Raw genomic sequence first — 14,215 nt, forward strand, 5'->3', positions numbered from 1 at the left:
GGAGAAGAGAAGCCCAACCAAGAAGAAGTAAAAACAGCACTTACAGAAAATTAAGTCAGGGAATACTGCAGACTCAGATGATTTAATGGCAGATATGATCAAGGAGTTAGGTGAGGCAGGGAGAAATGGTCCTGCGGGTACTCATAGCAGTATGGAGAGGAAGGTGTAGTTCAATGACTGAAGATAATAGTGCCAGTGTATAAAAAGAAAGGGGGAATTCATGACTGTAGGTAGTATAGAGATTTCAAACTCCTGTTACACTGCAGAAAAATCCTGGAGAGGGTGACTGATAAATGAATGCCGAGAGTATCAGAAAGTAAGATGGGAGATGAGCAGTTCAGTTTCAGATCATTATACAGCGCAATTGACCCAATGTGTGCAGTAAGGCATATAGCTGAAAAGAAGCTGGAAATGAGGAAAGAGTCCAAATGTTCATTTCTATACTTCGAGAAAGCATATTATAAGTTCCCAAGAAAGCTGATTTGGACAGTCATGTGATGGCTTGAAATCCCAGAAACATTGGTAAAATTAGTGCAGCCTATATATGAGGACCCAATGACAAGTATCAACAATGTATCCAGTGGGAGTGGCTTCAGGGTTCAGCTCTGAGCCCACTGCTGCTCATACTGGTGATGAGCTACATTGCCAAACAAGATGAGGGGACAGATCAGCAAAGTTGCTGTATGCAGGCAATGTAACTTTACAGGAACACTCTGAACAAGAACTTCAGCAAAAGATAGGGGAATAGAAAGCAAAACACAAGGCATATGAGACAAAACTGAGTACAGATAAGACAGCTGTAATGGCAGCAAACGGCAGAAATCAGAAGAAGCTGAGAATTAAGATACAGGGAAAACAGTGGAACAAGTTAACAGCTTCAACTAACTAAAAGAGGTGGTTGAGGAGAAGGGAAGTCTGAATGAGAAGGTTACAGCTAGAATTAGAGGGGCTGCAGCCAATTAGAACAGAGTATCAGGGGTAGTGTGTGAGAGAAGAATGTCAAAGAAGCTGAAAAGTAAGGTGTAAAAAACAGTGGTGTGACTGGCATTACTGTATGGTACAGAAAACTGGGCAGTGAAGGCAGAGCAGTTGAGGAAGCTAAAGGTGATAAGATTAAGTGCCTGCGATGGGTGGTAGGGAGCATTCTGTAGGACAGATGAAGAAATGAGAACAGCGGAGCAGAAGTTAAAATACCTCCAGATGCAGAGAAGGTCAAAGAGAACAGATTGGAAAGATGAAAACAATCTGGTGAAGAACATTTGTATGACACAAAAAGGAGGCAAGAGGAAACATGGGCATCCATCAAAGAAATGGCATGACCATTGAAGAGGGTAGGAGAGTGGAAGTGAATCAAAAAAGAGATGGCTGCAGCTGACACAACATCTCTAACCCATGTACAAAATGGGAAAAAGATGGCTGATGATGATAATGACTTCTGCTCTTCCGGAAATATCTGTCTTATCTGACAACATGCAGGCTATTACTATAAGAGACAATAAAAACATCATCACCTTTGTTTCTGAGTACAAATACTTATTCCTCACTATGATTGCTGCTTTATCTTCTGTACTTAACACTGACAATATCAGTACTAACGGTCTTTCCCAGCTGAAGCTCTGTTATAAAATGTCTCACCTGATAACTCCTCTAGCTAGAATGGCCTATTTTTTTGAGTGTCACAATAAACTTGGGGAAAAAGTGCTGAAGTGCCATGTAATAATCTGACAAATAGAATAAAAATATCACTGTCTCCTTTCTACAGCATGCTGCTACACTCATTTTATACCATACCTCACAACAGAAGATTCCATATCCACAGTATGCAGGTTATATTCAGCTATGGTACTCAGAATGTTTCAGAATTGGTCTAGCAAACTGGAACTCTTAAAATGCAGAACCCAAAATACTTAGGTTCTATACAGAGTTTAGTAAAAAGCTTCTCTAATTCCTGAATGACACATAAAATGCAGCTGTTCCAAGAACATGAGTTAATTTCTGTCCTTCCAGGCCAGTCTTACCAAAGTTACTCCAGAAAATTGCATCATGAGTAACTCAGCATCTGAAAACTAAATCTTATATATGTGTAAAAAATTGTCTGGCTGAAGCTAGCCCCTCAAGTGGATTCTTAGAGTTTTACAAAGCAGAGGAGGAGCTGGATCTTAGCATTGTACTACATAAGCAGTAAATCCCATCAAATGTCTAACTATTCTAAAATTCCTAGTCGTTGCTGGTTGACTTTACTCAGAACTGAATACTTTCAGTGGATATGAACATACATACAAATAGTGTATGCTTCATTTATGATGGAACATCTAACAGTGGTGAATATTTTGTGAAGGTTATTGTAACATGTTTTCTCTGATTGTAAATGTTAATATGAACATTGTTTATTATATCTGAATAAAAGAAAAAAAAATCACTGACATTTCGTATATATGCACACCTTGTGACAGGGTTGCTGCTGAAAAGGATCTGATGACCAATCCATCCATGCAGTTTCAAATAAACACATAGAAAAATATACATGGAAAATAGGCCAGCATCCATTCTGGATTGCTACTCACACAATCTTTCAGATTAAAAGGATATTAATTAGCAATATATTCAGATGCACCTTCACCTGTGTTTACCTGCAGTATGTCCTATATTACTATACTGTTCCTGTTATGTCTGAGTTGACTGTTCCAGTCAAGCTGCTGTTTGAATCATTTGACACATTAATGTCCATTACAACTGTAAATAATTTTTACCACCCACCCCCACCCTAGTGTTGTGTGTTCTTATACTTGGTGGCTTTGCAGTTGCCCGCCCATACTGTATATTTGATCTGGGACACTCCTCCCAGTCTAGTGTCATTAGTTCACTCAATCTAATAGAAAACAATTGTGAAGGCCAACCTACTCAGATTCTTAATGTTGAATTCACTTCTGTTCCAGCTTTCTCCATTTCCACTTTACTGGAATAAAAAAAAAATTCTAAGCTTGCTTCCCCCCCTTTCCTGTGGCAGGTCTTGTCCAGATATGGATTTGCTGTGTCCAGGACTGTTTGTGAGCTCCTAAGCCCCCCCCCCCCCCCACTTAAATGGGGTTAAACTATTCCTGGCGCCATAAAGTGTGTTCTTCAAAATTTCCCTTGCAACTAGCCAGCTTTTTAGTTTTAGCACTCAAATCTATTTCTTTGAGCTCAGCACTTGTTCAGAACTCATTGTAAGCACTAAATAAGTTACAAATCACTACAGCACTCAACTTTCCTCACTTGTCTAGAGGAAAACAGTTTTTAGTATTTAATAAATAAGCACCTATTCAGGCATGTCTAAAGGTCAGCTCCCGGTGTTTTCTCCTGTCTACCTGATGAATCTGGGCATCTTGGGACAATGCAGCAATTGCCTCATGTACACAGACAACCTTCTCCTCCTACCACCCAACACAACAACCTGTGAGAGATGCACTTATATAGCCAAACTGGAAGCAAAGCTCTCTTCACCAAAGACTGGCCTAGACAGTCAAGAGGAGAAGGTAAACACTTGCACCACACCACACTCATCACATAGTCCCTCAAAACCTACACCACCAAAACACACACACAGAAGCACAAAACACACACCTACACCTACATTCGTGGAGGCTCTCAGTACAAATCTGCCCTAACAACAGAGACCTCCAAAGCAAAAATGCAAGCAACCTCCACCCCTCAACACAACCCAAATGACACATAGCCCACATACTCAGTGTGCCACTCAACTACAGCCCATAAGGCATAACATATCCAACACTCTAGTCATAGGTGACTCTATAGTCAGGCACACTGATGTTCCACTGACCAGGCTAAACAAGGAAAAAGTTACTGTCAGCTGCTTGTCAGGTGCCAGGATCTGCCACATAACCCATGCACTCAGGTCACTCCACAACAAGTACAAATATGACTCTGTCATTGTCCATGTTGGTGTGAATGACCTGAGATGTACCTCCCTGGACTACAGGAAAAGAGACATGGAGGAGCTCTTCGATCTTGTAGCCCAGGCAGGTATGACCCTAGCCCTGAGTAGCATCCTGCCATCACCCAGAATGATACCACAGTACAAGGACAAAATGATTGACTTTAGCAATTGGCTAAGCTTCTGGTGTCATTCTAAGGGAATCCAGTATCTGTCTGCCTGGGATGACATGATCGACAGACCATGCTGCTTTGCCAGAGACGGCCTGCACCTGTCACCCTTGGGATTCCGGATACTGGCAAAGGCTCTTGCCACCCCTATAATGCCTTTTTTAGGCAAGGTTCAAATGAAAAATTCACCACCGTAACAAGTACAAGCAAGCAAAATCTGAGGGTAGTGCTACTCAATGCTAGACGTCTAAACCTCAAAATGCACTCACTCGAGGCACTCCTTAAAATGGAGAACATTGACATCTGTGCAGCGACAGAGACCTGGTTCAAAGCTCCAGAGAGAACCCATGCATTACCAGGCTATAATTCATACCACACCTTTCGGCCACCAAATCCGAACTGAAACACTAAAGGTGGAGGCGTGTCCATATTCATTAAGGATATCTACACCTCCAAGCTAGTTGCTCAGTATAATGCATCCGAGATTATCCAAGTTCAACTAACTATGGGCAAAACCACAATCCAGATTATAGCTTGCTACAGAGCCCCCACCATTCTCCAGGATTCCCACTCCTCTTTTCTTGATACACTGAAAAATATTAACGTACAACCCAACACTCTAATAATGGGTGATTTCAACTACCCTACCATTAACTGGGAAAACTATTCATGTACCAACTCTTTTGCTCAACGTTTTCTGGAACTCATCAATTCCAACGCCTTGGATCAACTTATCCACACCCGCACCATGGGCAGCAATATCCTAGACCTGGTCATCACCAACATGGGTGACCGGTGTTCCACACCAGAGGTCAGGTCCTCATTAGTCAGATCCGACCACAAGCTAATCACCCTAGACATCCACATCCCGCTCCCACCCCCCATTAGGAAAACAACCGTAAAAAAATTTCTCCAAAGCCAACTTCATGCTTCTTATGATAGAAGTGGAAAACTTCACGACACCCATGCAGATGGACAATAGAGGTACGACTGCTGAATCCTACACAAATGCACTTTATAAGCACTTACACGAGTGCATGGATCGTGCTATCCCTAACAGAACCAAGATGCTATCCTCCAAAAAAAGGAAGCCAATCTGGTTGTCTTCTGCCATAAACAAACTCTACAACAGAAGAAAGAAACTGTTGCAAAAAAGAGTAAAATCCCACGGTTGGAGGAACTCCCTGGTCAGCCTCAGTAAAAAGCTGAGATCCCTCATAAAATCCTCCAAAGCTAGTTATGAAAACAAAATTGCCACTGATTCTAAAGACAACCACAAAGCATTCTATAGCTATGTCAAGAATCTCAATGGCAACATTCAGATCTGCTCTGAGTTACAGCACAATGACACTAAATATACAGAACCAACTGATGTTGCCAACATCCTGGCAGATAGGTTCAGTGCTAACTTTACCCCCCTCTTACCCCCTAAAGGGCCCACCTTTATACCGGAAGAATGCAACGTTCCTGTAATCATGGCTGCACAGGTAATAACCTCACTCTCCAAAGCCAAGAACACAGCATCCATGGGACCTGACAACATGCCAGGCTGCCTTCTACATGAACTTCAGAATGAACTGGCACCCCACCTAAGTACCATGTTCAGTCATAGCCTCACCTTAGGCTTTGTGCCCATTGAATGGCGCACCGTGACAGTTATCCCACTCCACAAAGGGGGGGGGGGCCACAACAGACCCTGGGAGCTACCGCCCCATTAGCCTGATGAGCCTCGTCTGCAAGGCCATAGAACGTATCATCATGGAACTCATAAACAAAGACATTGGAGATCTCCAAACTCTGGACCCCACACAGTTTGGGTTTGTAAAAGGCATATCATGTCTTCTAAACCTGATAGACTTCTTTGAAGTAGTCACCAAAGCCATAGATGAGGGTAAGGTGGTTCACACAGCCTATCTAGATCTCGCCAAGGCATTCAACGCCATCCCCCACTCTGGAATTATAGATAAACTCATTAAACTAGGTATAAATCCCTATGTCACAAGATGGGTTGCCAACTGGCTTACTGACAGAACCCACACTGTGAAAGTAGCAGACTCCAAATCAGACCTCAGTCCAGTGACAAGTGGAGTACCACAGGGTTCATTCCTGGATCCTATCCTGAAGTACAGGCTAACACAGAAGGTCTTTGGCTAACTAAATTCGCAGATGACTGCAAACTAGGAGCCATAATCGAAACTCCTAACGATGTGGACATCCTACAAAAGGGCCTCACTGAGACAGATGCCTGGTGTCAAAGACGTGGTCTCAAGCGCAATGCCAAAATTGCATTGTCATCCCCTTTGGTAAAAACTCTGTACCCATGAACTACCACATAGGCGGTAGTCTACTTAACACTGAAAGTGTGATAAGAGACCTTGAGATACAGGTGGACAGTAGTCTCTCCTTTGATAATCACAATGCCACAGTGGTCAGGAAATCCTTCTATGTAGAACACCTCATCACAAAAGGTTTCTCATCCAGAAAAAAAGAGGCCATTGTTCCCCTCTACTCATCACTCATTAGACCCATTATAGAGTACAACACCCCTTTTGGTATGTACCTCACAAGACATCTACAACAACTGGAAAGGCCGCAAAAATACCTTACAAAGAGGATTAGTGGCCTCAAACAGATGCCTTACGCAGACCATCTCAAAAAACTCCAGCTTTACTCCGTTGCATATCGCCTACTCAGAGGTGATCTCTGCCTAACATACAAAGCTATGTTAAACCCAGAGCTGTTGGACATGCTCCACTTAAAGAAATCCCAATCCCTCCAAGCTACACACTCTATGAACCTAAACCTTGTCACCACAATAAACAGAACATGCTGGAGGGATAGATTCCTGTCCCAGAGACTTCCCATACTCTGGAACAGACTACCCATCTATGTCAAACAGAGCTCCTCATTAGCACTCTTCAAGACAAATCTTGATGATTGGATGGGTAATAGGAAATTCACCCCAGGGATCACTTCTGTGGTTCTGCTTGATAGGAGCACAGGCGAATAATTTTCTTGGGTGGTGAAAGCCAGGGTACCTTTTTGGCTAGGCTTATATAGGCCCTAGGGCCAATAGCCTAGTACCTACCTATGAACCTATGAACAAGGATAGACATGGTGGTGCAGCGGTTAGTATTGCCACCTCACAGCAAGCGGTTCTCCGGTTCGATCCTCGGCTGGGGTTCCTTCTGTGCAGAGTCTGCATGTCCTCCCTGTGGTCACACGGGTTTCCTCCGGGTGCTCCAGTTTCCTCCCACATCCTAAAAGACATACTGTAGGTAGACTGGACACTCTAAATTGGCCCTAGGTGTGAGTGTGTGCATGTGTGTGCCTTCTGTGGAAGGTTGGACGCCGGGCTGGCAACTCAACACTGTAAAACTCCACTACCAATCATGAGCAGACAGGTTATCCACTGTGGCGACCCTTAACCGGGAAAAGAAGAAGACAAGGATAGAATGCTATGAAACCATGGTTTACTACATTTATGTGTATTCCTTAAGCTATGTTTCTGTATATATCAGTACCTATACATATGTGATTTTCTTAATGAAGCACTTGAACTGGTATACATTATGTACCAGTGTGCTGCAAAGGAAGAGGATTGCTGTATCTTGTTGTATACCAATGCATTTCATACTGTCTGAGGGGGTATTTCTTAGAATAACATGGAGGGTATATCACATGACAGGCACGAAATATGCACTGCACTGAACAGCATGTGGGCTAACACAAAGGTGGCTCATAATGACACTGAAGTGTGTGTTTTCCATCCTTGCATATGTGTGTGTGTGTGTGTGTGTGTGTGTGTGTGTGTGTGTGTGTGTGTGTGTGTGTGTGTGTGTGTGTGTGTGTGTGTGTGTGTGTGTGTGTGTGTGTGCCCTCTGTTTCCTTCAGCCTCTGTGCATCCATTTTACTACATACCATGAACAAGTCCCAAAAACCATGAAATTCACCAAAACGCTCACTCCGGATAAAAGAACAACGTTTATTCAAGCTAAACTTGTAAGCGCTTTTGTCCCAATTTAATCTTAATACAGGAACTTCATCAGACAATAATGCATAAATGAAACATCATTTAAATACTTTAAAAATACATGACATAACTTCCTCAAGCATTGTTAAAGGGGTATGATGTCTAAAAAATGTTACAGGTAAAAGTTATTATTTAAAAAGTTTACTCACTGCAATAGAATAAACAACTAATAAAAGAAATACTAAAAGAACTGTAAACAAGTCACCCTTTTATCTAACAGCACCCAACAAGCAAGGATGGTCCCAAAACCATGCCTTAAAAGTCAAGCAAAATATAATCAAAAATAATCTATATATATAATAGTGCATTAAATCACTATTCTTTTATCTTTTCAAAGCCTTTAATTTTAAAAGTCTGGTGATAGATAGACTCTCATTCAAACCTGGCCAATGAGTTGAATCTAAGCGGATCTGCCAACTTAATTCTGCTTTTTCTAATAAGTATGGTCATGCACCCCGCCTCGATGGGGGATGTATCGTTTCCAACACAATAAACTTGAATTTATGTTTTTTTTAATTTCTCCAAGTATTTTGGGTTTCTAATACCATGACGGGAATGGACCCCATTCCTAAGTCAGAGGACGATTAAAGTTCATGAAATTAATATTATTTCACTCTTTGATGTTAGCCAAAAATGTTCTTCGCAGTACCCACAATATAGTCAGTAATGACTCCTTCTGCAACTCATACGGTGTTACATGAATTGGTAACATATCTAAATATGATTGTAAATTCTTTTTTATAAGACCAATTGCTCCTACTACTATTGGAACTGTCTGGGTATCTTTCTTCCACATGGCTTTCGTTTCTGCCTGCAGATCAAGGTATTTTATGACTTTGTGTCTCTCTGAACGCAAGACGCTATAGTCACTAGGTGTGGCAATTTCAATGATCAATGCTACTTTTGCCTTCCTTTCTTAGATCACTATGTCCGGTTTTCTAGCATCTATCTTTTGGACTGTTGGTATTGGGTGATCCCATGTGATGAAAACTTTATCATTTTCTATGATTCTCTGTGGCTCATGTTTCCAATGATTTTCAGCCACTTCGATACCATAATGTTTGCACAACCTCCAGTGTAACAATCTCGCCACATTATTATGCCTTTCAGTATACAGTCCCTCTGCCATTAGAGCATCGCAACCAGCAATAACGTGTGTAACTGTTTCCAGCTCGGTTCCACAAAACATACATATGTCTGTTTCTCCCACATGTTCAATGGACTTAGTAAACCAGTGTGTACACAGCCCACTGTCTTGGGCTGCCAATATTAACATTTCATTTCTTGATGTAAATTCACCTCTCCTTAACCATTCCTGCGTTCGTTCTTCATCAACATGAGGCTCTTCTAGAAGTTTTTTATACTTGCTACTATATTTATGTTTTTTCCACATTTCTTGCTTTCTCATCTGATCCTTCACCTTATATTCTTTCTTTTCTTTTTTTAGCACATTCAGTTGTTGCCTGTTTTTTATCCACTTCTGGTTTGATTTCCATCCTGCTTGATGTCGATATGCTTCTGCTAAATTAAGCAGAGATGTCATCTTAGATTTATTCTCCTCATGTTTCAAAACTTTCACCACATTTGGATCTTGTGAGGTCAATAGATATGTGTGGAGTCCCATGATTGCAGGTCTATACATGTAATCAATTTCAAGGAGGCCCATCCCTCCTTCTGAACTGGGATATATAATCTTGGTATACACTGATTTTTATAAATCATTTGGTGAGCATGTAGCATCCTTCTTGTTTTGATATCCAATCTATCCAACACTTTTTGGGGCCAGTCAATCACTCCAAAACTATACTTTAGGACAGGAAGAGCAAATTGATTTATAGCTTGGATCTTGTTCCTAGGTGTCAATGCTGTTTTCAGGATTAATTTAAGTTTTCTAAAGTACTCCTTACTAAGCCTTATTTGCATTTGTTCATGTTTTATTGCTGATCCCTCATCAATTCCCAAGTATTTATACACCCCCTCTTGCTCAAGTTCTTTTATATCATATTCTTGTCCCAAACTGATGTTTTCCACGTGCTGTAATTTTCCTTTTTTGAAGGTTACTTTTGCACATTTATCAAAACCAAATGACATTCCGATATCATATGAAAAAGTTTTGACAACCTGCAGCTGTGCTTTCAGTTCCTCAACTGATGAGCTATACAATTTTAAATCATCAACAAAGAGAAGATGAGAAGTCATTATACTTTGTTGTTTTCTAGAAGCCAAATTGTAGCCATGGCCTAGGCTGTTAAGTAAGCAGCTTAATGGGTTAATGGCAAGGCAGAATAACAAGGGTGACAGAGAGTCACTCTGGAATATCCCCCTTTGAATTTTTATCCCTGGGATAATAATCTGTCCTTTGTCATGGCTTAATTGCAAAGTGGTCTGCCACTGTTTCATGGTTACTGTAATGTAATCAATCATTGTAGGGTGGACCTTATACATTTTTAAGCACTCTTTTATCCATGTATGTGGGATACTATCAAATGCTTTTTTTGTAGTCAATCCATGCCATACTTAGGTTCTTCCCCTTCTTACAATTCTCCACTATAGTTTTGTTTAACAACAAATGGTCCTTTGTTCCATATGACTTTCTTTTATTGTTCTTTTGTTCTACTGCCATAATTGAGTTTTCTTCTGAATGACTATAAACTCTGTCAGCATCAATTCCTGTGTATAGTTTGTATGTTGACGGAAGACAAGTTATTGGTCTATAATTTTTAGGGTAGCTTGCAGGTTCACTCTTAAGTAAGAGCATTGTTTTTCCTGTTGTTAACCAGTGTGGTGTTTGTTCGGGGTGCATATATAAATAGTTCTTACTCATGGCTAAATCATCGTGCAAAGAAGTTAATACTTTAAGCCAAAAGTTTGGTACTGCATCTTGGCCTGGGGTTTTCCAGTTAGAGGCTTTTCTCAACTTTATTTCAATCTCTCTAATTGTTATTTCATCCCATTTCATATTCTGTACCTTTAAACTTTTATTTGCTCTTTTACTTCTTCTATCCATTTAGCATCTTTGTTATGTTCCACAGGATCTTCATAGATACTTCTCCAAAATGTATCTACTTCCTCTTTTTTTGGCGGTCTATCTATTCCATTTACCTTATTTCCCAGTTCTCTATAAAACTTTTTTGGGTCATCAATAATTTATTTGGTGTTTTTCCCTTATATTTATCTTCATATCCTCTAAGTCTTTCTGCCTGTTTTGTAATTTTTAGTTTATCTCCAATAGTGTATAATAGATCCTGGTCTGTATTAATACCACACATTGCTTTTATCACATCTATCTTTCTTAATATTTTCATTGATCTGTTCCCTCTTCTATAATCTTCTAACAATGATACTTCTTGTCTTAGCTGCTTTATAGTTTTCTCTGTTCAATATTTCCATGATGGTATTTGCTGTTGCCCCCTCTTTTCTCTCGCTACCCTGTGTTCCTGTGGTAGAACTTTATCAGTTATTAATTTAGCAGCACAGTAATATATTCTGTTTACTTCTGTTATATCGCATGGGTCTCTATGGACAGTCCTAATTACTGTGTTCATTTGTTTTATCAAGCTTCTGACTTTTGGGGTTTTATTAACCTTCTGCAGTCTTTCTCTCATTGATCTTAATATAGCTGTCTTTGTCTATTAAATCAAGCAACTCTTCTCTTAACTCCTTTTCTTCCATACTGAGGGTACATCCCTTCTTTTCCATTTCCTGTGGGCATTCTATAGAAAGTTCTATAGCATCTTCCTGTGGCACATTCTCTTCAATTTCATCCGGTGTCTTCTGTTGTTCTGTCATATGGAAACTCACTGGCCTATCACTCCTCAACATTGACTGCATCAGGGTTTCCACAGTTTCCTGTTTCTTTCCTTGCTGTCTAGCTTGAAATGAATGTTTATACTGGTTTCTTGTGGAAGACTCCAAAATATCTTGATATGGCACCTGACCAGTTACTTCCTGTTCCACTGGTTTCCTCTTAATTTAGATATCCATTGCTCTATCATGTTGTGGTGCTTTCTGCATTTGATTTTCTACACTGAATCCTTCTCTTTGCAGCTGTTCCATTACTTCAGTTGCTATTTCTTTAACTTCTCCATTACTCATCTCTTTTTCTACCTTTCCTCTTAGTCTTCTTATTTTTTGTATTGTAAAGTTTTCTATATCCAGATTCCTTTGCTTATATTTTTCTTCAAATATCTTTGGTGCTGCTTTTTTGTATTAATTAATTTTGCTTTCTCCTTTGCATAAATATTACACCGTATTAAATCTCTTTTCCTTTCCCATATTTCTTCTTCACATGTCTCCTGGTCTTCTTGCTTTTCCTTATTCTGGGGACATACTCCAGCATACTGTGATGTAGTCTGTCTTAGACGTTCTACATTAAATCCTTCACTTTGCAGGCACTCCAAAACTCCAGCTTCTATTTCTTTAACCTTTACTTTACTAATCGTCTTTTCTACATTATGTTTTTGTGTTATTAATCTTTTTATTGTGAAATTTTCCATATCTGGACGCCTTTGCCTGTATTTCTCTTCGAATACTTTTGAGACGGCATTCTCTATATTAGTTAACTTAGCTTTCTCCTTTGCATAAATATTGCACCATATCAAATCTCTCTTTCTTTCCCATGTCCATATCTTTTTTAGCTTTTTCAAATATCTCTTAAGTTTTTATTGTTTATATATTTCCACTTCCTCAACTGCTTCTTTTTCCAAAGAGATCAACATTTCTTGATCTATATACTGTTTTTCAAAAATCTGTTGTATTAATAAATGCAAATTTTTATCTGAAGCTTCTGAAAGTTTTTCCTGTGAAAGTATTTTTCTTTCCTCTAATTTCTCTCTTAATTGTTTTGTATATCTTGTATCTGGAAATTCTGGGCTTCTTGCATAATAATAACAATACATAATTTCTTTCTTATCCTCAATAGTCCACTGTATCATCTTTATGGCTCTTTTTTTGGCAATCAGTTTTTGTCCTTTTTGTGGACTGCTGCTTCCTTCTACAACAGAAAGGCCATCTTCCTCCTGAGCCTGGCCTGGCCCCATTGTAGGAATATTTCCGCATTTTGAGAATTCTACACTGTCATTTTTTCCAGTCCTGGCACCAGTGCCCCTCCCAGGATTGGGCACTTTTTTATCCTGGGTCTTGTACCCCACAGTTATCTTTTTTCATTTTTGATTTATTTCTGTCCATGATATATATTCTATATAAATACAGTCTATATATCAGTATCGCCTTGGTGAGATTTTGTGAAAATCAGGGTCCACCTTGTGAAGGTACTCACCAAGAGTTGAGGATGAATTTAATTTCAGCACTACTACGTTCCTTTGCTTGCTGACTTTTCATCTCTCCATTAGTTCAGTGTGTTGTGTAATATGTTTAGCCAAAGCGTTAAAATCACAATGGTCTCTGATGTTCCTAAGGTGTTTACTAATTCTATTTTTAAGTTTACGCTCAGTTTTTCCTATGTAAAAACACGAGCAAAGTTCACATAAAGCACAATAGACTACTCTATCTGTGCTGCAGCTAAACCTGTCTTTAATCTTTAGTCTCATTCCATTGATAGTAATTTCATTTACTTCTAGAATGTAAGGACAAAATTTACAGAACCCACATTTATACATGTGTCCTACTCCCTGTGTCCTTCCCTGATGTTCCAATAAGGTCTTAATGTTATGCCCTTTTCGAGACACACAGGTTGGTCTTTCCCCTAATATCCTCCTTAAATCAATGGAAGAGATTTTGGAGACAACAACATATGCCCAAAATTCACTTAATGAATTGAATGGTGCATATAGGAGGATTGGGGGTTATTTACAAGACCTCTTCATAGATGGTCTTATTACTGTTGAGGAACACCAATTTTTATCTGTTGATTTCCCAATCAATCCTACTATTTTTGGAATACCAAAAATACATAAGGACACACACCAGCCCCCTTTACACCCAATTGTGGATGCCAGAGGTTCCATTACCCACCCACTGGCCAAATACCTTGACACAGAAGTCAAAGACTTGTTAACAATTGAGCCCCTACTGTGTATTGACTCATGGGACTTTTAGAAGAAAATCAATTTAGTCACC

Source organism: Protopterus annectens, chromosome 7.part0 (genome assembly GCF_019279795.1).
Source record: "Protopterus annectens isolate FY-2018-M chromosome 7.part0, PAN1.0, whole genome shotgun sequence".
NCBI classification, from domain to species: Eukaryota; Metazoa; Chordata; order Ceratodontiformes; family Protopteridae; genus Protopterus; species Protopterus annectens.